The sequence below is a fragment of the Alligator sinensis genome, unplaced genomic scaffold (assembly GCF_000455745.1).
Source record: "Alligator sinensis unplaced genomic scaffold, ASM45574v1 scaffold375_1, whole genome shotgun sequence".
NCBI classification, from domain to species: Eukaryota; Metazoa; Chordata; order Crocodylia; family Alligatoridae; genus Alligator; species Alligator sinensis.
The window spans coordinates 3297101-3322442 of record NW_005841928.1 but is presented as its reverse complement, the minus strand read 5'-3'; the positions used below and the strand labels follow the sequence as shown (position 1 = coordinate 3322442).

General features: G+C 40.4%; 1 long non-coding RNA gene across 2 annotated transcripts in view; it reads right to left on the bottom strand.

Annotated features, from left to right (window-relative positions):
- Window positions 1–1937: 1937 nt before the first annotated feature.
- The window catches only part of LOC106721933, a 34051-nt gene continuing 10646 nt past the window's right edge, over window positions 1938–25342 (bottom strand). The window contains exons 3-4 of one of the 2 annotated variants that reach the window (XR_001357683.1): window positions 18991–19056; window positions 1938–2220 (exon numbers count right to left, since the gene is read on the bottom strand). This is a non-coding gene — a long non-coding RNA (uncharacterized LOC106721933). The remainder of the gene's footprint in view (window positions 2221–18990; window positions 19057–25342) is intronic. The other variant, XR_001357682.1, reaches the window with a different exon arrangement.

Sequence of the window (25342 nt, the reverse complement as noted above, 5' to 3'; positions counted from 1 at the left end):
AGACGCTTTTTGAAGATCACTATGGTAGGTGACTGTAGTCTGAATTGCATAAAGTAAAGGGCTGCTGCAGACACTGATGATCAGAGCAAGAAACAAGTGACTATGCCCTTGATCTTTAAAAGAACAACTGAAAGCAATGTGACAAAAAGAGAGGTTACATTTGTGCTAGTGGAGGCATTCATAGTCGCCAGCATTCCTCTGGAGAAAATTGATAACCTTGACTTTAGGGACTACTTGAACAAACATGTGCCAAATGCTGGCAGTTTCCCCCAGTGTGAACAAGCTTCGCTGAGTAGTCGCTCCACATGTTCATGTAAATACCATGCCTGGAAGCAATAAGTTCTGGCACAAATTTCACCAGAGTTTATTTGCCCATGCTAACTGCATGTGTAGATGTGTCCACTCTGTTTTTAACAGGATCCCTCTCCTCATCAGTGGGAGTAGAAAGTGAATGGTGAAGATAAAAATAAATGTTTAAAAGCTACTTGTTAGGAGAGTACTTTCTATCCTCTAGACTTTCTTTCTTTCTTTCGATAAATCTAAAGAAAATCTGGCCAAGCAGCAGTATTACACTGAAGATAAAGTTGCATCTGCTGCATGCTATGGTCATCTCTATGATGCTTTATGGCTGTGAATCATGGATGCTTAATAAGAAATTTGAGAACAGAAGAGGAATTTGAAATGTATTGCTTTAGAAGACTCTGTGTCTCATACACTGAGCACTGGACCAATGAGACTGTCAAGCAGCAAATCAGTCACAAAATTGGAACCTACAAACTGTTGTTCGAGGTTGTGCAATGAAGGAAGTTGCAATGGTTTGGACACATCATGAGGCCGGATACCCTTGTCAACACCATAATGCAAGGCACAGTGGAGAGAAAGAGAAAAAGAGGTAGACCCAAGAAGAGCTGGGGAACCAATATTAAGGACTGGACAGGGCTTCAACTGACAGAGTGCACAAAGTTAGTCAAACACAAGGCAGTGTGGAGGAGGGTTGTTACAGCATCTGAAGTGCCCCAACAGTTGCAGCTGCCTTGGAACTGACTTGACTTGATGGTCCATCCTGTATACTGAATGAAAGTGGGCAGAGTAAGACTTTGAGTTGTACTGTTCACTATTTAGCTCCAGATGGTACTTTAACTCTTGGAAAAGATTAATTGTGTGTCTTTTTTCAACGTTCCTTCTTAACCAACTTTCTGATATGCATTTTCTGGTATTGTTGATGCAGAGCAAGGCAGGAAAAGCTAGTTCAAAGTTCTGTATTCCAAAAAATCTTTGGATTTGGATTTGGTCCAGATCGCTCTTGATGTGTGAATATGATGCTTGATATCAAGTGTCACATCTTGCATATATGTCCCCATTCAAGAACACTTGGAAAGCCAATTATATGCAAGGTGATATTAACTCATTTTTATATGTAACCCTCTACCACATTCCCTACAGTGCTGCAGGGATCCATCTGCCAAGGGCAGCATTGCATCAACTGTAAAGCAAACCACTACTAGAGGTAGGGGCATCAAGCAACCTACAGCAAGAGTACTCACAGGTAGCTCCATGAGATTAGAAACCATGAATCCCTGAGCTTGTGCTGCTTTTTTGTGGCCTGCCACCTTTCTACTCTGAAGTTCTACTGCTTCCATTGACTATAATAGGGAATAGCATAGGCAATGAGTAGGACGGGCACTGGGGGGCATATCCCTTCCCCCCCCCTCAAGATTGGCTGCTGCTAAAGCCACCTCCGACTTCTGCGGGCGGTCGCTGCTTACCCCCCCTCCCAACCAACACCACTGCCAGAGTCTGTGGGTGGTCCCCGCACACCGCTCGCCACTTCCCTCCCCTCCCCGCCCATCACCAGCATCTATGGGCAGTCCCCACTGACACTGCTGCCTACAAGTGGTGCCCCGCCAGTCTCAGGAGGCACCAGTCATTCATGGGGAATAGACAAATTTTGTAGTATAGTGTTGATGGTAATGGAACTTCAAATGTTGGGGTGGTAGTTTATTTTGAAACAGGCTTTTTCATCTTAGAGGTGCTACTAAACATGCAGGGTAGAAGAAGTAGCTAGACTGAGTACTCAGATGATCCTCTAGGACTGAAGAATTGCACTGGTTTTACTTTTCATTACTCGTTCAGTCTTCTGACCACTTAGATCCTCTTAGTTCTGTTATCTGAATCAAATTCAAGTGCCCTGGGGAAGTCCAAAGGGCTCATGTCCAAGCCCTAAAAAAAAGCAGAGTTTATGCTGAATATAATTCTTAAATGTGATAGTAGTTTAATATTTTTTCCATTATGCTGTTTGAAATGGAGTCACCCAGTCTGCCTCATGTAGCCTGCCAATTTTTAATCATGAACTGAAATTTGAAATAGTAATTTTATTAGCACAAAAAATTGAAAACATAATTATTAATTTAAAATAATGTTTAAATTGCTTTCCCTTAAACAATGCAAGAAAGTCTTCAGCTCATGAATTTGTAATATGTATGCAGCATATTTAGTTCTGATTGTTTCTTTCAAAACATAAAAAGTGGGTGCTTAATAATAAATTCTTAAAATGATTAAAGACAGAGTATATTGATAAACATAATATAATCACAAACACAATGAAGATCATATGTCACACACACACACTGCAAACCATATGGACCCATTACTTGGAAGTATTTAAAGACTGCTTTCTCTTCATATTTTTGCTCTTCAGTTCTCCTCCTAGAAGATATTTCCTCCAGCCAAATCCATAGGTTTCCGGATACCTTTCTTCACATCCTTCTCTAGCATTACTCTTTGAATAGATCCTTTTACCTCTGCTGATTGATATTTAAGGGCAGGCAAGCCATTGAAATTTCAAGCCTGATATTGACCTCATTGCTTGATATTTGGCTTCATTCTACATCCACAAGAGGGTGAGACAAAAGCCAAGTGAGTAATGTAAAACAGCTCATTTCTCTCCAAGTCATCATGACCTTGGATGTTATATTCCTTTCCTCCCACTGTCCAGCACCCCAACTCTTCCTGCTGTTTAGTATATATGATCACAGAATAGTCAGTTCTGGTTACTTGATTTTTGATTACCTCTAATAACTAAGCAAGTTGTTTCATTATGTTCACCTCGCCATCAATTTTTCTGGCTTATGCCAGGTCGTCTGTGGCTCTACTGCACATTTTTCTTAGCAATGTCCTAATGATCCTGGCAATTATATCTTAGGTTACTATTCTGAAAAAGTATGAGATCATTCAAAGACCTTCTTAGAAATCCGTGCAACTCTCTGTAAACCATCATTTCTCAATTAAACTAGATATACATTTGTGCTATGACTACTCAGCATTTTGACATCCCATGAATTTCTGCCCATCAAGTTAAATGCAATTCTATTACTTCAATTCTTTGCTACTTTTAATTCAGGATATGTCTATACTGCAGTCACAAAAATGTCATACCCATAGATGTCCTTACACAGTTTCTTTCTAGTTTTTCCACCTTCTGAAAAAGAAACACCAATAAAGAAAAGCCAGAGAGAGAGAGATATTAGAGCAGGCAGGATTTATAAAACTAATCACCTGTTGCATTATGGTGATTTACAACTTTTATGACAAAGGGTAACATTTCCAACAGGATCTAAGTGGTGTAAACACTTGAGTCATGATGATTTTAAGGGAGACTTAATACTAGGTGCCACATCCAGGAAAAGGATGTGGGTGCCTCAAAGTTATGCTATTAGATGCCACAATTACCTAACTTCTAGGTACCTCCACTGGCCTCCCACAGTGGAATTCAAACCCCTGAGTTAGGTGCTTGACTCTCTTTACAGTACATGGGGAGAATTAAGCACTCCAAATGTTGATCCAAAATGCCCCTAAGTGGGGAGCTGACATCAACAAGTATGTGGATCAGGGCCGTCTGGTTCTTATAGTGTATCTGGACTTTGAAAAAGTTTTTGACAAGGTCCCACAATAAAGACTTTTAATGAAATCAGGCTATCATAGAAACAGAGGCAAGGCCCATTCATTGTTCAGCAACTGGCTAAAGAAAGAAAACGAAGAGTAGGTATAAATGTTCAGGTCTCACAATAGAGGGAGGTAAGAAGTGGGGCCCTCTAAGGGCCCATGCTGGGGTCTGTTCTGTTAAACATACTTAACAAATGTTTTGGAAAGGGTGGTGAATAATGAGGTGGCCAAGTTTGAAGATGACACCAGATTACTCATTGTGGTAAAAAAAAACCCAACAGATTATGAAGAACTGCCCAAGATCTCATGACATCCTGTCAATGGGTAACAAAGTAGCATACAAAGTTCAATGTTGATAAAGTACATACATGCAGGAAAGAATAACCTGAGATGCAGATACACAAGGTTGACCTCTTTGTTAGCTGTTATTACTTGTGAAAGAGATCTTGTGGGCATTTCTCTGAAAAATATCAGCTGTTCAGCAATGGTCAAAAAAACAAATGTTAGGAATTAAGAAGAAGGAAATTGAAAACAAAACAGAAAATGTCATTATGATATTGTATAAATCAATTGTACACCCTCACCCTTGTAGTTCTTGTCCCACCCCAGCTCCAAAAGGATATAATAGAAAGAGGAAAATACAGATATGGGCAAGAAGGATGAATGGCATGGAGAAAGAAAATATGGGTTTAATATTTACCCTCTCTCACAATATTAGGATAAGGACATGTGCAAGGCAATTATTAGGAAACAGATTTAAAATATAGAAAAGAAGTTCTTTTTCACATAGCGTGGAACTCATTGCCACGAGCTGCAGCATAGGCTTACAGTTTAACTTGGTACAAAAGAGGATTAGACAAATTCATACAGGATACGTCTATCAGTGGATATTAAACACAATAGTAGGGCTTAATCCTCCAAACTATGACTTCCAAGGCTTCTGAATGCTTGAAGCTGTAAGGAAAGAGACAGAGCAGTATGCATAAGCCCTGAAGAAATACTTTCTTCCTTCGCATCTGCTCTGTGTTAGTGTGAGATGCAGAAGGTTGGGCTAGGTGGACATGTCTGATCTGGATAGTCTATCCTAGCTAGGTATCTTTTATGTGGTCAGTAAGCAAAATAATTCATATTATGCTTTATGGGGGTGTGGAGGGGATTGGGCAGAAGGAGGCTGGAGGGGGGAAAGGGAGAAGGTAGAAGTCCTCTCTCATACTTTCTTAGAGACTTGCAACACGGTTGCAGATGAGACCTACTATCCAATTGGGACCCAGAGCCTAGATCCCTCTCTTGAGAATCATAGAAAATTAGGGTTGGAAGGGACCTTAGGAGGCTATCTAGCCCAACCCCTTGCTCAAAGCTGGACTAGTCCCAACTAGATCATCCCAGCTTCTCCTCAGAAGTCATGTGCCCCAGCCCCCTAACCATTTTCATTACATTCTGCTGGACTCTCTCAAAATTGTCCACAACATTTCTGTAATGGGGGGCCCAAAACTGGACACAGTACTCCAGATATGGCCTCACCAGTGCCAATTAGAGGTAGAATAATCACTTTCCTCGATCTGCTGGCAATGCTCCTACTATTGCAGCCCAGGCATGCCATTAGCCTTCTTGGCAACAAGGGTATACTGTTGGCTCATATTTCATCTTATTGTCCACTGTAACTCCCAGGTCCTTTTCTGCAGAGCTGTTGCTTAGCTAGTTGGTCCCCAGCCTATAGTGGCACATGGGATTATTCCTGCCTAAATTCAGGATTTTGCACTTGCTCTTATTGAACCTCATGAGATTTATTTTGGTACAGTCCTCCAATTTGTCAAGGTCTCTCTGAATCCTAGCCCTATGCTCCAGTATACATGGAGCAACTCATGTATTATAACCAATGCCTCTAATGTAAAATGCCTCAGTCCTTTATTGCAGGGGTTTGGGTTGTAGCCGTGTTGGTCTAAGGACATAGGTAGACAAGGTTCCTTGGGTGAATTTGATATCTTTTATTAGACCAACCCAAATGGTTAGAGAATAGTTATTAAGCAAGCTTCCTTAGCCTGATGAAGGGCTTTTGAACCCGAAAGCTTGCTTAATAACTATTCTCTAAACATTTGGGTTGGTCTAATAAAAGATATCAAATTCACCCAAGGAACCTTGTCTGCCTCAGTCCTTTATTTGCTCTTTCTGTTGTGAACACTGCCAAAGTTCCTCAATTGTTTAGTCAACATTTTTCTCAAAGTCAATGATTCTGGAGAGTCTGACTGGTCAAGTAGAAGCAATATGAAGTAAAATTGGCTTGTATACATAGCATTAAAGGCAATATTGACTTCAAAAGCATGTATCATTTGCATAGCTTGTTACAGGGAGAACTCAGCATTACAGTGCAATTATATACCCAATAACAGCGAGTGCAGAATTTGACTAGTCCAAGTAGTTGAATCCCAAGCTGATGGTGAATAACTGCAGATCTCAAAACTGAGTGATCAGGCAAAAATATGACAGATGACTTTCAATGTTGACAAGTGCACATAGGGAAAAGTAACCTCATATACTGTATATGTACACAATGCTGGGTTCTGAACTAACTGTTAGAACTCAAGATTGAAACCTTGAAGTCCTTGTAGATAGTTCTCTGAAAACATCAGCTCAATGAGAAGTGGTGATCTGAAAAAAAACGATAACATGTTGGACATCATGAAAAGAGAACTAAGAATAATATGGAAAATATAATCCCTCCAATACATTAATCTACAGTGTGCTCTTATCTGGAATGTTATGTGCAGTTTTGGTCTTTACATTGCAAAAAGGATATCCTGGAATTCAAAAAGGTTCACAGAAAGATGATCAGGGGTATGGAGCTGCTGCCATACCAGGGGAGACTGAAAAAGCTAGGATTCTTCAGTTTGAAAAGAAGATGGCTGAGCAATGGTATGACAGAGGTCTATAAAATCATGAAAGGTGTGGATAAAGTGAACAGGGAACTGTTATTCACCAAATCCCAGAATACTAGAACAGGGGTACCTGCTGAAATTAACAGAATACAGGTTTTTTTGTTGTTGTTTTGGGCTTTTCTTTTTTTTTTTTTCTTCAGTGTGCAGTTAATTTGTGGCGCTCATTGTCACAGAAAATTGTAGAAGCAGATAGTATAGGCAAGTGCAAACAGGGATTCGACCAATTCTTATATGATAGGTTTATTAATAGCTATTAAACAGAACAGGAAAAGGGATATCCTCTGACATCCCTAAACCAGTCATGGTGGATTACAATGAACCATCAATCACTTTATATATGCCCTGTTCATATGCCTTCATCTGCTTTTGCAAAGCCTCTACCACTATGGTCAGAGATGGGCTAGATGGACTAGTAGTTTAACTCACTATGGCACCGCTCACATCCTTATTTTCTTTTAATAGGGAAAAATTGTATACAACTAATGTGCATTCAAAGTCTGTACATAATACTCTCCTGGTTGACACTCAGGTCTTATGCACATTAGGATATATGCTCAAAACTTATGTTTGTATTGACTGGAAATGGAAATACCTTTTTAGAATGTCACAACTGAATTCTGTTTGAAGCAAGCTTTGCCACATTTCAAACTTTTAATTCAAAAGTGACAAAATAAAAATGAGAATTTTTGCCCCATGTAATAAATGTATTGGTTTGCTACATACAGCTTATTTTCAAAGGACTGGTACCCTCTTTTCATTCCAGATTTTACAACGAAGACATAAGATTTGCCTTTCTTCCCCTTGCTTCTTTTTATTTCCGATTTTAAAAGAAACATATTTGTTCTAAGTTAATGGAATGTTAAGCTGCCAGTTAGGTCTCACATTCTGCCTCCTTTCAGGTTGTGAAAAACAATATTTCAAGCAAATTGCACTGGTCACCCATTATAATAATGTAAATAGGCATTTCAGGCACAGAACTGAAACAATAAGCCAAACAAATTTATCTCATCTATTGTGGGAACATTCCAAAATCAAATCTTCATGGTCTCTGGTATACAAAAGTATAACTCTTCATTTCAAACAACTTCTTGATACTAGACTAGCATGATTATACTCTCACATAAACAACCCAGATGGCTCCTTGTTGCTTCAGCAATTATGAAAGAAATTATTGTCAGACACTGGAAGTCTCTTGATGTGCCCTCTCCATCTGAAGAGTAAACTGAGATCAGGAATCTCTGAAACAGTAATGCCAGAATAGCTAAACTATGTGAAGACTAATAAATGAAAAAAATCCTTCTAAAAAGCAATCTAGAGTATCTGAACAAGCTGTCAACAGGATCTATTCATAAAGGTTAATAAAGTTGCCCATTGATGGTAGTTCCTACAGAAATAGTTGGGGGCATTTTTAACTCCTCTGTATCTATACTAAGTTCAGTGATTGTGACATAAAGAAGAAGAAATTCACCCTTGTAAAGAGAGTCAACAAAATTATGTCAACATTCCTTAAATGTACTGTTTTATCCCAGTGGAGGATAATTTCACTCAAAAAATAGAATGAGTACAATAAATAAACATATCTGGAATCCATATCAGATGAGATGCAGAACTATGGCAGACATTCTTTTTCACTTGAATGCCCATGGGAAAGTCAGATGAAAAATGTCTTGCATTCAAAAACTTGCCTAACTTTATTCCAGCCATGCAGTTGGTCCAATAAAAGATATCACTCTTCTAAAAATTCTTGCCTATGGGACAACACTAAGGCTGGAAATAGACATCACAAAATGAAGTGGATCAGCTGTGCTATGATGTGTCCTGGAACAATTGATCTGCTTCACTAGGCAGAAACACATCACCTGTTGTCCTACCCATTGATCTTGCGAGACAACGTGATGTGTTTCTCGCTTCAAGAGGTGTTCTTCAGACAATAACCAGAGCAAACGTCTGGAAGCAGTGAACCCTGACTTTCCCTGCCTCAAGAGATGCATCCTGGAGATTGCCAGAAGCATGTCTCTGGAAGCAGGGAAAGGTGGGCGGGTGCTTCTGCAGCTTGAGCCTGATCCTACTCAGGAGTTCCAAGACATGCAGGATGAGGGCCCTCAACCCTGGGGAGTGCCTGCCTGAGGCACTGGGAAAGCAAGCAACTCCAGGTGTCTGTGGTCTCTTGCCATAAAGCAAATAGATGCCCACCTCAATCATGGGTGACTGGTGCCTCCTAAGTCGGCACCAGCAGGGCAGGACTGGAGAGTGGGGCCCCCCGGCAGCCAACCGGTGACAGGGGGAGAATCCTCCAGTGGCCAAGCATGGCAACCGTGGAGGAAGAAGACCCAATTCTTAAAGAAATCTTTCCAGAACCACCCATCCTAGCTTAAACAAGAACTGAACCTCGCCACCTCATCACCAGAAGCATAGGAAATGGATCCAGACCATGCGGGGACAAGAAATGTAAAACCTGCCAACACAGCTCCACCACCACATCTCCACCACCCCCACAACAACTATACCACACAACAGAACCATCATCATTCCTGGGTCTTATATCTGCACCTCCAGAAATGTAATCTCTCATCCAGTGCACTAAATGTCCAGATGGAAAATATGTAGGAGAAACCAATCAATGACTGCGCACCAGAATGAGCTCTGACTAAAAATCTATTGAAGACAAGAATACCTAACTACCTGTGGGTGCACACTTCTCACAAGATAACCACTTTCTCTCCAGTCTCTCAGTTCTGGACCTCAGAAGGAATGTACAAAACACCTTTCATAGATGAGCCTACAAACTTCACTTCAGAAATCTACTGGATAGAAAAAATCATGCACTAAATATAAACATTGAATTTATGGCACACTATAACCTGCCTGACATCTGATAACCCCAGGTAACCTGTCTGCATTTTACCAGATACATGCTATCATCACTTCCAACACCCCCCCCCCACTTGTCACACCTATTTTCACAGGGCCTTTGATCCTCACTGCTACGTATTTGTATTTTCACCAACCTGCATTTTGCTTATTGGCTTCCATTCCGCCCAGGAGAGCGCACACAGCAACAACTAACTCTCCCTGTGCCTGAAGAAGGGTGTTTGTACCTGAAAGCTTGCAAAGAACATTTTTTTCCAACTATTTCGTTGATCTCACATTTACCCAAAGAACCTTGTCATCCTAAAGAAGAGAATACATTAAATACAGACACATAGCGAGAATCCTTTTTAGATAGACAACTATGGTGTTTTCAGGTTCCTTCTTTCAAATGCTGCATGCATAAAAAGTCAAATGGTCCATCTCATGACAGGAAAATACTTTAACTAGTAGACCCTGGTTGAAGAATGCACTTAAGCAATATTTATAGTCCATTGATGTTAATTAGTCTTAAGCACGTAGCTGACTCTTTTGACCAAAAAGAAATAAAGGTCATGTGTTTAAAGTTAAATTATTTTAATGTTTTGGTGATTTGTTGCTTCAATATACAACTCTTGCAGACATATTCAGGCAATGTTATTTTGTTGCCCCTAAGCTGGTCTCTTTATTATTGAAGGAATCCTTCAGTGAGAATATCAACTGAAATATCGACAGAAAACTAAAATAAATGAGCATATAACAGTGATGGGTGAATCATTTGTAATGAATATTTTATTTATTCAATGGATTTTGGCTTTTTCTGTGAAAAGATTGGAATTCTCTCAGATTTATTAATTATTCATGATGACTTAAACAATTCTCAGGTTGCAATTTAGCCGTAGATAATTTACAAGTAGGTAATAGTCAAAATCTGAAATGTTTACTGACTGTGGAGCTTGCAGTTCACCTTCTCATTAAAACCACACCTGTTGTACTGCTCCCTTCAGTCTTTAAAGACATATCATGGCTATTTTGGAAAAATTCAGAGCTGTATAGCAATACCGATGAAGGGAAAACCTATGTTTCAGACAAATATATGTTTGCATTGGACAGTCTGAGTATCAGAGAAAGGCTAGAATTGAAGGGTTGGGAGGGAACTCAAGGGTCATTTGATCCAAACCCCTGCACAAATGCATCCCTATCCAGAGTTTATCTAGCCTCCTTCATAAGCCTCCAATGAAGGAGATCCTACAACCTTATAATGTAGATCCTCCAATTAGGTTATATAACTGGCAGCTCTAATGGAGGTGGGAGTTGCGCTACTTAACATTTACATTCAATAATACTTTATAATATCCTCATACTTTCTATGCTGATTATAAAAACAAATGAACAGAAAGCAAGAAACTTGGTTCCAAGCTAAATGTTTCTGGAGGATAGAGTAAGGTAAAAGTTTTCCTTATAGAAAGCAGTAACAAATGCAAATAAACTGACACCAAAACACTCCAAAAACTTGTGCCAGTTTACAGAATTGTTCCTATGATGTTTATACTGGTTCACATCTCTGCATTCATCACCAAGGACAGAGCAGGTCAATAAATAAAGACATTTTATTTTAAAAATTATTTTTAGTTAGGTTTAAAAGGAGAAAAACATTGTTATTGCTTAGGGAAACTTCTTTCTGAGTTGAAGTCCCCATTGTTCTCAGACATTAGAGTTCCCCTCACGTTAGGAGCCTCATGTTCTATATTTTTATGAATGACAAATTAATATTGTGTGAAAGATCCTATGAAGATGTGTTTTATATGGGTTACTGGTAGGTAGTTCAAGATCTCGAAGTCCGAAAGCAGAACCCTCCATTATTCAAGAAATAGAATTAAGGCCCAGATCCATAAAGTTATTTAACTTATTCAATTATATCTTATTATAAATCAGTAAGAGTGAAGCATCTAAATATCTTTGAGAATTTAACTGGATATCCATTAACTAAAGAAAACAGGAGACTCAAATGTTAAACCACTTTCATAGTCCACCCACTAGAGGGGAACAAAGATCCACACTGGTTAACGTGGGTAACATTATAATGGGCATCCCTGTAATATGTATATTTAGGCTTGTAATTTGTTGTACATCAATAGCCATTGTAACACAACAGCCATTATAATAATGTAGCAATAATCAAAACTTTACAGTTTTAATGTAATGGCTCTTAAATGAGGTAATCTCTAACACTGCAGTCCTACTCATTTATTCCATCTTTTTACTTCTACAGCACTAAGAAAAAACAAGTCAGGATCCATTTTCTGCCATAAAATTACATTCAGTCCTCATCAGAGACTCTCACAATAGTGTTACTATTCTTGTACTCACAACAATATTTGCAGTGCCCAAGTCACTCCACCAGTCAAATAGGCTCTTGAGAATAGTTCTTTTATGTTGGTGGAGAGCTCTGTAGAATTAACATGTTGTGCTTGTCACTGCACTGTTGTAATAGAAATCTATTCTTCTGGTGTTGCCTCTGTAGGCACAGTAAATCATTTTCCCTGGCTACTGTTGTATTTGTGAGAAAGAAGCCAAGGGAAAACTTTAAGTTGTTATTGGGGTGACAGTTGCTGGCAAAGATAAGTTATAGTACAGTAAAGAGATCCAAGGAGCTAGTTTATGCTCTGTTCCTAACAGTGATGGATATTCTGCACTAAGTTACTGTTAAGGAATCTTTTAAAAGCTGAAGAGAGGAGGACATTTACCACTCTCCACTTTTACCTTTTTCTCCTTTTAAAGGCCTCTTTAAATTAAAACTAGTGTGGACATGTATTAATACTCACATTGTCATAGCTGATGGACAGAAAAACATTACTTTTATTTGTCTTCCTATTATTTCCTAGTTTTCCTGGTAGCCCTTCTTCCTTCTTTTTAGGGATGATTTAAAGCTCTAACCACAAGTATTATATATCAAAGGTAGAAAATAATATCTTATTAATATTTATCATTTGTATACTATTATAGTCATGGGGCCATAGCAGAGACAGACATTTGCACTAGATCTAGAGTCACAGGTCAAGAGGGTTACATAGCTTATGATCTAAATAGGCAAGGCAGAAAGGATGGACAAAAAAGGATTATTTCTCCCATTTTATAGATAGGAATGGAGGTACATTAGACCAGTGACTGTATTTTCCAAAAAATTGATCCTTAAGTACCTCCCATTTAAGAACTTATCAAAAATACCCAATTTCACTCTATCATAGATAGTTTCCTGGCCCTGGAACCTTATGAAATAGTATAGGGGCAGGCAAGCTGTTCAAGCTGCAGGCTGGAACCCCAAGTCAGAGGTGGCAGGGTGGAGCAAGTACTAGGACCAAGCTGCTGCCAGTGTTTGTCCCTAAAAAGGCAGTGGGAGAGTGCCTGTAACTGAAACCCTCTGCCACTGAAGTCCCATGTCCATGGTCCAGATCCAGTGGTTCCATGAGCCAAATCCAGCTTTCAGGCCATAGATTTCTGATCCCTGAAATAACAGATCATTTATCCTTTCTTAAAATCACAAGTCAAAATCCCATTACAGTGGCTTCCCCAGTCTTTGATAGTTGATAGGTTGATATTCTAGATGAAAAAACAATTCCCGTAGTTCAGTTATCTCTCTCCGATTGGCTATATTCAAATGTCGCACATCTAACATAGCAATTGGCATAAAGCAGAAGAAAGTGGACAGACTTTAAAATTTACCCAGCAGGAAGTGAAAATGTGATTAAAAGTCTTCTTTGAGATCTCATCCTTTTGAAACAATGTAGTTGTTCTTGAGCAAACTGACTGTATGCCATCACTTGGAAATTACTTTACACAGATTAATTACCTTACATCACATACAACCAGGTTTTTTAAAAAATAAAATCAATCGTTTCTTCTGGATTTCAAAAAATGGCACCTGAGCTCTGGAAGTGTTGCAACATCACAGACAGGAACTCAAGTGATCAGGTAGTGAACCGTCTAAATTACTATTGGTATAAAGAAAAACACATTGCTGTTGAAAAATCTGAACTGTCCAAAGACTCGGAAAGAGAAGGTCACAACCAAACCTGGAACCAAACTGCATCCAAACAGTAGATGCCAAGTAGAAACTGCAGCTGGAGCCAACTTCTCATTTTAACCATTAAAAAATAATCCAACTTGCAGTAGAAAAAGCAGGTGATTTTCTTTATCATGTTGCCTTAATATCAGTTTATTTTTAATTTCTTAGTTTACTTCAGTGTCCTGCTAGCCTCCCAGGTTTTGTTAACTGTTGAAAACAGCTCACCAGTGCCCCGACAGAAGTTGCCTATGTGTTTGTTTCATTTGCTCACAGTTTTAATTTTGCATGCTGCCTGGGCCCATTACCTTTCACAAAAATAGTTACTTTTTAACTGAACTAGTGTTCTCAAAATTTACCAGCTACAAACCCTGGCAGTCTTGCAACATCTTCTGTTCAAACTTCCTTTAGACCTGTTGTGCTGAGTTCTGCTGAATGGCATTAATTTGAAAAGTGAAAGCAATAAGAATATAAATACACCTGTGGTTACCTGATAATCACCTTTAGAGAAACTCCAAATATGAATTCTTCTGGTGTTTCTTCCTTATTCTGTACTGATCAGATTCATGCAAACTGTATCAGAACTTAGATACAGGATGGATTTACTGCTTCTCTCAGCTGAGTCTCACATAGTCCCTGAAGTTTTTCAATACTTATATCATTACTAGCATAATTATATACTAAATGATAGCATAAACACCACTAATAGAATATAAGGAACCATAAACAACAGCAACCAACAATGAACAGCTGCTACTCTCTAAAGCATCTGAAACTTACTTCTTAAATATTTGATTCTGTGACATTTATTCATCTAAGTAAGAGTGGGGATAATGTAGTACCTGTGATAGCACAAGGATAATGAGTGGGGCAAGGATTTTTGTGGGTAATAATATCTTTTATTGGACTAACTATATAGTTGAGGGAGGCAACCTTTTGCATAATTAATATCAAGTGCTTGGAATTTAAAAGCTCGTCTCTATCCCTCCCAATTATATAGATGGTCCAATAAAAAAATATCATCCACAAAAATCCTTCCCTAAAGACTACACTAGTAGCAGAAATGATAATTAGAATATGAGGAACTGACAGTCGCATAACTGAAGGGGGCAACCAGGGTACTACCTTTGGGGGAAATGCAAAAATAGCTACAACAAAAGCACCTTTGCAATCAGCAGCACAATAGCTGGAACTGCCTTGTGTGCCATGGTTGCCCCAGGTGCAGAGCTGGCTGAATGCGGTCTGGGAGTGCTTGTAAATATGGTGGGGGTTTAATCTCCAAGTTTTTATTCTATGCATCCTAAATTGAAATAGTGGAGCATAGAATAAAACCCTGTGGACTAAACCACTTCAATTTTTCCATCACAATACGGCGAGGGGCATAGAATAAAAACCCCATGCACCATCCCTGCCACTTTCTCTGGCTGCCAGCACACTCAGCCACCTTCCTTCCACCTCCCCACACTGCCCACTCCCAGGCAGTCCCAGGTGGCAGGAAGGCAGCGGAGACAGTACACAGGGCACTGGAGGCCCTGGCAGGCTAGGGATGAGTTGGATCTAACTAGGTGCTGCCTCCTAGCTGGGGCAGCACCTGGCCCACTAGCAGCCCACCTAGGCAGTCCTGGGGGGCACTGTCACCATGGAGGGAGGAACCAGGGTCCCCTGCAGGTCAGGGGCCAATAAGGCAGAAGCGGCGGGGGGCCTTATCCTTTTTCTCAAGAGAGCCTGCACACCTCTTCCACAGCTGGGGGGTGATCTGCCAGTGGGCTGAGTGGCCTTTGAGCTGCAAAGGACCACAGTCCTTTCCTCCACAGCAGCGGTGCCCCTTGGGGCCACCCATGTGAGCTGCTAGTAGGCCAGGTGCTGCCCTAGCTTGAAGGCAGCACCCAGTCCGATCCAACTCTTCCCCAGTCGCAAGCTGGGGCAGCACCTGGTCCAGTAGCAACCCACCTGGTGTTGCCACCGCAGAGAGGAGGACTCTTGCTCTCAGGCCTGCCAGCTACTCACCCTCCCAGGATTGGGCCCCTCACCACTTATGCCTTTAGCAGGTGCCTGCTGAAGGCAGAAGCAGTGAGGGGCCTGAACCTTTTTTTCTTTTTGGCAGAGCCTGCTTGCCTCTCCCGTGGCCGGGGTGGGGGGAGGGGAGGTGACTGCTGCATCACTACAATTTGCAAAGTTGCATATTAAACTACATTGGATGTAGTTACAATGATACAAAGTCATTTAAAACCCCCAAAAGTCTTGCACACATAATCTGTGACACCATTAAGCCACACAAAGTGACATTTCCATCATGTGTACATGTTAATGGTATCACATGGAGAAGGCTAGAAGAAGCCTGAAAAAACCCCCCAAAAACAAAATCAAAGAGGGAAATAACCAGGTCAGAACTACAGGAGAAGGCGATTAAATTGAAATATGAAACTTAAGTGTTGGGTGAGATAATATATGAAGATCCACAAGATATTGGTAGCAGTTGTTAAGGCAAAAGATGAACAAAAGTAGGCAAAAAATTTGTAGTGGGTTCAGAAAATAAAACACTGAGTTTTGATACCTTATACAAGAAGAGCCAATAGGATTTATAGCACTCAATGTGGGAATGCTTGACAGGGTTACTAGCTTGAGTAAAGTCTTGTATTATGAATGTGGATTGCAGGATAACGCCCATAATCATGGGTTTTACCATCAGGATTATGGCATATGAATTGCTGCTCCATATTTCTCTTATATTTATGTGGTCATGTTTGTTTTGAAACAGCAATATGCATACATTATATTGCATATATCACTGCCTTTACGACTTCTCAACAAATGTATTATTGATGGTTTATCTGGAATATTATTCTTATTGAGTCCAATTCTTTGTCATTCTGAATATTTCATTGTTATAAAAACTTCTAGGTCTGTGATTTATTCATGCTATAATTGTGTTGATGAGTTGCAAAGGACAATGAAATTCTCATCTTGAAATAAGTGATTTATTTCTTTTATACCTCTAGGCATTTCATGTAGCCATGTGGTATTCATTGTCTATTTTTGAAGCTGCTCTGTTCCATATTGATGCTCTGGGATGCACAAAATTGTTACATTTTAAATCCTTGCTAAATTAAATCATATTTCCTGTAGTTTTATTGCATGTAATTGGGAATAAGGAGTGTTATTGTCTGTTACACTCAGAGCCTATGATCAAAGAATAAAATGAGTTAAATTGCTTATTTAGTACCAGTCTGGGAGGTTGCCTTTAGTCTAAATCCAAACTCCACACATTTTTATATATTTTATGAATGATGGATCAGTATGATATTAGAGTAGTCTACCTTTATAGCCCTATTGATAATCCCCCTGCTATTCAGATTAAACTCTGAAATAATTTGTGATATTAAAATACATTTGTTTGTATTCTGTAGAAATCTATCAACCTACTGACTGTTTTGAAACACACACACACACACACACACAAACATACACACTGATCTCCAGAACATGAGAATAGGGGGTGAAATCTCCTAATGACTTATTGTCACCATATATGTATTCAGAAATGCACAGATATATTATGCTTTAACATTAGTATAATTGTATTGACAGTGGTAACAGGAATTAACTAATCTTAATCTTACTGAAAAGATATAATTATCAGTAAATAAGTTGCCATAGCAGCTTTCATCTGAGGATCTCAGCATGCTTTACAGAGATTTACTGGATTCTTCTATTCTATGATTTCTTCAATACTTGAATTGATTAGGAACTTTTTAATGAAATTCTTTTTTATTTGAAAATGCTAATTTAAACAGAAACATTCATAGGAATGTACCAGATTGAAAATAGCTTAGGCCACTGGCAGACGTTCATTTCAAGCTATGATGGGATCTGATCTACAATCCCCAAAATTGCACCTTCTGACATGCTATGTATTATGTCAGGTTGCACGATTTGGGGATTGGGAATTAGATCTAAACTGCACCATACTTGCCAGTGCAGGGGGAGCCTGGGATCATGATCCTGGACTACCAGATAGAAAGCTTGGTGCGCAGAATTAGCTGATTGTCAGCTAGGTCCAGGAACTGCCAGAGTCTGTAACCAACCATAGTTTGGTCCCTGCCCCCAGCCAATAATCAGCTGATTGTCAAAACCCCAGCTGGGTTTTACATGTGGTTTTTATACATCCCAATGCACAGAAATAAGTGTGCCACCCAGATGGACAGCACATGTGGTTTTTACAGGTCCTGGAGCCTGGAGACCTCAAAATCTGGGGAACTTTCCCCAGTCCTGGTGTTCCTTCATGCTGGGACTTTTAGAAACCATGGGTGCAGCTTTGGGGCTGCACACAGTTTCCTGAAATCCCCAGTGCACAGGGATTTTGAGATCAGGGAGAGACTCCTTGATCCTGGGGTCCCCAGGCACCAGGAATATCAGACAACCACATGTACAGTTCAGCTGCATACATGGTTTTTAAAAGTCTAGTGTGCAGTGAGCCAAACACAGGGGAGATGTTCCCCAATGTCAGGCTTATTGTGCCCATATGCCTCCAGGGGTGAGGTCTGGGGTCCAGGGACTGATTCTGGCTTCAGCCTGATTGGATAGGAGACAAGGGGTTTCCCTATGCTGAATCCCAACACTTAGGATTGGGATCTGTCGTGGGGTAGCTCCAACTGGCCACGCATTCAATTTAAAGTGTGATAGAAACAAGCCACAAAGTTGTTCCATGTTATACTTAGAATAACTTTGTGGTTCATGCCTTAGCTTGACTTGAACATGTGGCTGGGTTACCGTTTAAGGCACAATTAACCTGTTAATTGCATCTTACATGTAATGCATGTCAGGGACCTTAGTCATAAAACAATTTGACCTCAGTTCAAGCCAAGATTTTCAACACAGGTTACCCACATTTCAAGTGGGTTCCTTGACCACTACATTATTGACTAAACTTCAAGGGTTATAAGATTACTTCTAGTAACACTCACTCTTAGGGAGCTGTTATGTATAAATACTTACATTTTCTGAAAACAAGAAATGAAAGAAATACTGACCATATAGCAAAGTGGTTAGGGTATTTACACAAGCTGAGACAAGTCTAAGTTCATAGTCCCTGCTCTACCTAATAGTAAATTATTTAAACAAAATTATTCATATGAATCTTTACAACAGCATAGCCAAAATGTTTAGGAAACCCTGGTTCATATCCCTGCCCTGCCATCTTTTTACCTCTCAGGTGAGCGTTTTATCAGGGTGTCTCTCTCTCAACATCTGCAAAGGTCTTGGTTTTCCCCCCTGTGTAGAACAAAGAAGTTTTTGAAATCTTGAAAAAAAAAAATCACTGGACAGAAAAAGTATTTCCTAATCAAGTCTGTTAATATCCTCTCTGCTACTTATAGTTCATATCCAATCATCCAAGATCTTGTGGGGGAAATTCTTGTAATCCTTCATGGTGTAATGACCTTTGAATTATAGAGAAATCTCAAACTAAACTATAAGAGATAGCTGAGGGAGCTCTCTGGACCATAAATGTTGATTTTCAATAACTCCTGGAACATGGGCAAAGTTCCAGAAGACTGGGAGGAAGCTAATGCTATGCTGATATTTAAAAAGGGTGAACAAGATGGCCAGTGTTGTCAGACTAACACTGATCTTCAAAAAATAATGGAATAGCTAATACACAAGTTGATAACTGCTTCTGTCATCATGAGAACTAATTAGCCAGTTCCTAGAACCACACTAAGCTGACTATAGTTTCTTCCTGTTTAGGTGGTAGTGTGTCCTGTCTGAAGATTCAGGATGGTTAGCTATCCTCCTTTCTCTATCCCACTACTCGGAGACTAGATTTTTTTTTTCCGAAAAGAAGTGCTCCAGTTCAAACAAGAACTAATTCTAGGAAGAGCTATGATGTGTCTTACACAGGAGGTCAGATTAGATAACAACAATCATCACTTCAATTGTACAGAGATATTCTTTTTCAACTATTGACTTATTTCAAAGTAAATTCAATTACAACCTGAATTTGGATTTGAATACTTTAAAATAAGCTTATAAAGAAGTCTTATTACACAGATAAAATTAACTGAAAAGGCTTCCCTAAGATCTTAGCTAAATACGCTTATACTGACTGGGATAAGAGATATCTGAAAAGAAATGAAAACTGAACAATTAACTATGTTGTAAAAAAGATGTTTGGTTTGAATATCAAACCTTAAACTGAAATATAAATACAATTTTAATTATAGTACTGTCCAGGAAGCAGAAAAATAAGCATGAAAGATTTCAGGAATTCATTTCTGTTTTGATTCTAATTATCATTTTTTTTTAAGTTTTCCAACCAGAATTATTCAATGTTTTAGTTAAGATTCAAAATAACCCCACATACCTGCCCCAAATTTAAATAGCTATGTGGAAAATGAAGGAGAGATAAATAACTCCTTATGATAAGTATAAATCATAGTATCATGCTGCTTAGGGTCGAAAGGGACCTAAACAGTTCATTAGGTCCAATCCCCTGCCCCAGGCAGGAACGAGTACTGGGGTCATATCACCCCAGCCAAATATCTGCCTAGCCTCCTTTTGAATCCCCCCAGGGTAGGAGAGAGCACCACCTCCCTTGGGAGCCCATTCCAGAGCCTGACAGCCCTAACTGTGAAGTAATGCCTCCTGATGTCCAGCCTGAACCTTCTTTCTAACAATTTGTGGCCGTAATTTCTAGTAACCCCCAGTGGTGCCCAGGGGAACAGAGTCCCACTCAATTTCCACTGCCCTGCCCCCCCCAGTCAGTTTGTAAACAGCCACTAGATCCCCCCTCAGCCTTCTCTTGTGGAGGCTGAACAGGTTCAAGTCCCTTAGCCTCTCCTCATAGGGCCTGCCCTGCTGACCCTGGCCATGCTGGTTGCCCTCCTCTGGACCCTCTCGATACTGTCCACATCCCTCCTGAAGTGCAGCGCCCAGAACTGGACACAGTACTCCAACTGCGGCCTGACCAACGCCACAGAGGGGAAATAAAGTGATAAAAGAAAAACTTCAACTCTTATCTCAAAAAAAATATTAAAAGTAACTTGCTACAACTGCATTTTCATGTCCAAATAAACCACCTCATCTCCATCCTCATTTCAGGAGCACCTGAAAAAAATTTGACAGTCACTTTACAAATAAAATAATGCCCTTTACAAAAGCATCATGTTTTAATTTTAGAAATGATCTGATGAGAACTACAAACATTAGAGAAAAGAAAGTGAGGAAGGGCTGTGTTCACAGAAAGCAGGTCATTTTTTCAATTATGCTATTGTTGCTTAAATTATTGGCATGTTGCTGCCTCACAGTAAATAACCTTGTGACAGGAAAAAAGGAATGAGCGCCTTGCATAAGAGGAGGCCTTTTCTAAATAGAAGTACTAGGACATTAATTGATAGATTCAGTTTGGCATAAAGATTTTCTTCCAATTGGCTGATCTATGTGAGTGAAGAACCAATCAGAGCTATCATAAAGGAAGGGCCACATCAGTGGAGAACTGGTGATTTGTCTGAGTTCTCTTGTATATAGGAAGAAACCAGAGTAAGCAGCAGCTGATAAGCATTCAGACTTTCAGATGCTTATCCAAGCCTCCCTGGCCTGGATGCAAGACTGGAAATAACTCAAACAGGATTTCTTGAAAGTTTTCCAGTACAACTTGGCTTTGGCAGGGTCAGTAAGACAGCAAAAATAGCTTTTCTTGGATGTTTTGATCACAGTTTCCTGCTTCAGACAAAAAAACAACCCCAGAATGCTCAGTCTTTTGCCTGCCTTATTTTTATGGTAAAATTGCAAAAAAATAAAATAAAATACAAAACTATTTTAAAATTCCCCAAAAGTTCAGGCATAGTTCAGGTCAAGGTTCAGGGCAAAGACTTGGAATAGATTTCTCTTGGTCAGAACTGATTCACCGTTTGCACTGGGTGGGCTACAATTTCTGAGAACATTGCTGAACACTAATATTTCCAAAATTCCATCTAGAAGCACAGGAATAAGAGGAATGTTCAGCTTTTCACCACCAGTCTGCACTGAAGAATATTTGGCTCAGTAACAGCTGTCTCCTCTCATTGTTACTATAGGACTACATATGCACAGACTCATACATGTGTCCGTGTCTATATGAACATGCACACACGAAGCCAAATGCTACCCACATAGTGACCATTGAAGCATGGAAGCCACACACGTGCATCTGAGAGCAAAACATAGCTCCAACAGCTGGATTTTTTAACATAACCACATAAATTACAAATCTCATTGACCACTGCATAAAACTGAAATTCTGACCACATAAGAACCTAAATCTTACTGCTGCTCCTGCAGCTGTTTTTCTTTCTCTGCCCTCTGGACTGAGAACAACAAAACAGAAGATAGACATTATATGCTGAGGATAGTCTCAGACTTTCTTTTTCATTGTGTGATAACACTGTCTTCAATCTTGGCTTCACCAGGAACATGCCGTTACACCCCTGGCCACACACACAGTATGCCCAGCAACTGAGGAACTCAGAAGCCAAACTCTATAAATCTACTTTGCTGGCAACATTTAGTGCTATGGTTATGAATATTATGGTTCTGTTGTTGACTTGGCTGTGCTGTCTTTAACTGCTTTAACATTTCAAGGTTTGGCTGCTGCAAAGGCCTTCTCAGCTGCCTCTCACAGGAATCAAGTGAAGGACACATACGCTTTGGTTTTTATTCATCTCATTTGTTAAGTTTCTCATCGCAAAGGTACTTGTGCCTTCTCTGGTAAAGAATTCTGTCTTTGTAACAGAGATGGTGTCCAGGAACTGTCCCCAGACTTTGAGCATATTCATTACTATACCACAGCACTTTCCGAAAGAATAGGAGTAAATGTAATACAAAACAAAAAATTTAAAAAAAAAAGGGACTTTGTGTGGTAAGCCATTTCATCACTAAACCATCACCTGATAATCTGTTGCTATTGAATACTCAGCTTCCATAATACCTTCTTCCCAGTTGCTACTGTATTCATCTCCATCAGCCTCCTGACAAGTGTGGATAACCTCAATTGCTCATTGAGTGACTTATTTACCAGCATACCAGCTTCTCAAAAAAACAAGTGGTGCATCAGGTGGCTCCAAAGACACAATTATTGTTGCCAAATGTATTGTGCTGCATCTTCACCCCTTTCATCTTTTTCAAACAGTAATCAAAGCTCTGTGATACCTTGACAATTTGTAAACATAGGTAAAATTTACCTGATCCTTTCAGAATCTTAATAACATTCTGGCAGGAATTAATTTAAATTGTATTCCAAATGGGTACATTTGACAAACATACAATGCTATTTTTAAGCATTAAGAGGATAAGACAGTTAATATAGTAAATGTTATACAGGAATTAAACCTCTCCCCTAAACTGGACATATATGCACTGTAAGGCTGTGCAAAATAGTACCGTTCTGTTTCGAGTTGCATTTCGATGGAACAGTGTTTCATTTAGAATTTTTTCTCATTTCGAAACCACTGATCCATTTTGTTTTGTCGAAACAGTTTTGCTGTTTCGACGTTTCACCTATAGGCTATAATGGAGAAGCACAAAACAGCCTATAACTTTGTCATTTCTTCCCTGATTTGGATGAAACATGCAGGCCTACTAGCCCCTTCTGAGGCCATGAAGTCTGCCAAGTTTCAAGGAGATAGGTGCAGGGGTTTCTGGGATGCTGCACATCAGGCTGCTGACAGGCAAAACTTGTGACTTGGGTGCTTGTGTGACCGATTGTGTCTGTCTTAGGGCTTTTCAAAGGGTTTTTCAACCCAAAAGCTGGCATCCCAGGCAGCTAAGCTGAACTCACCTGGAGCCTCAACTCCACTGCAACCAGCAAGCCTCAGGCCTGTCAAAAACATAACAGGTCTGGACTTTCCCCAGCCAGGACTTTGTGTGCATGTGTTAGCTGGAGGTTATGGCATCTCCTTTCTAAGCCATTTCCTGAGGCCCTCCTTCAGTTGCCCCACCAGTGCCGGATGTCTGGTGACAGAGGCTTGCCAGGAACATTGATCCCCTGGAAGCTCTCCATTTGGCTCTGAAATTCTCTCACTACAGGGATCACCTAGTTAAGGAGGGCATCAGCAGTGCTGAGGGTCTCAGTGGCCTCGAGGAAGGGCCTGAGGACCACTAAGAACTGGGAGATGGTATCCTACTCAGCTCTGTTCAGGGGGCCACTAATCCCAATCTCCCCGAGCAAGGCCATCTCATGGATGGCCTTCTGTTGTTCCACCAGCCTTTCGAGCATCAGTTAATGTGGAGTTCCACTGAGCCTCCACATCCTGCATGATTTTATGCTGCAGGATGCCTCCCTTGATGCTCCAGTGGAAGTAGCCTGCCACCTTCCTGCATTTGGAAATGAGCTTGCTGGTGGTGATAGCACTGTCACTGGCAGCCCTGTACCCCTCCCTGACAACAAGGTACAACTTATGTGCCACACAGTGGATGCTAACAAAGTTAGCATCACAGACTGCCTTGACCATATTGGCTGCATTGTCAGTGACCATGAACCCACAGGTGAGCTCACTCTGCCCAGCAAGCCACCCCTGCACCAAGCAGTTCATGGCCTCCATGATCTCAGTTGCCATGTGGGACTAATCCATCACCTTGGCTTGATGGAGAGCCCACTGATGTCCTGACTGGTCACACCAGTGCCCTGTGAGGGAGAGGTAGGCATGATCTCTGCCCCAGCTTCTCCAGATGTCTGAGGTGAAGTGTAAGGCCACCTGCAGACCTACCTTGTGCAGCTCCTCCCTCAAGTACTCCCTGCATGCCTCATACAGGGAGAGTACCATTGTCCTGCTGAGGGTGGTGCATGCAGGCACTTGGTAGGATGGGGCATGAGCACCATGAGCCACCTGAACCCTGGCCACTCAACTAAGGAGAAGGGCTGGCCATCAACAGCAAGCATCTCCCCAGTGCTCTGGGTGATCTCAGTGAAGTGAAATAGGGGTGGAGTAGGCTGCCATACTGGTGCTGGGGCTGCTGCTTGTTGTTGTCATCATGGTGATGGCGGTGGGGGGCAGGGTTATGGCTGGTGCTCATGGAGGGGATGCAGTCTCAGGCACAGACAGTGGCACTAGCACTGCTCCCCTCTCCTTGCTGCTTGTAGAAGCCTCATCTCTTCTAGCTGGTGGAAAGAGGCTGCATCTCAGTTTGGGGGGTGGAATTTACAGCTCTCCCTCTACCCCCTCTTCTACCCTTCCCTGAAGGATGGCCACCTGCCTTTCCACCATGCTTCACAGTGTGTTTCATGTCTTCCTTATCTACAAGTATATAAAATTTATTCAAGTTCCCATATAAATTCAAAAGTGTAGGTATGTGGTGCAATGAAAAATATATAAGAACAAATAGAAATATGGCTTTCCGCCTATATGAATTCAATAATGTAGGTGTGGTGCAAAGAAGAAGTGTATAAAAAATAGAAATATATATTTCTTCCTATATAAAAATTCTACTACGTATATATGTTGCAAAGCTTTAAATGTATATGTCACAACCCAAGGGTGTGATTTTTGTTTGTGTGTGCTTCGGCACTGCTGAATTATTTCCCTCC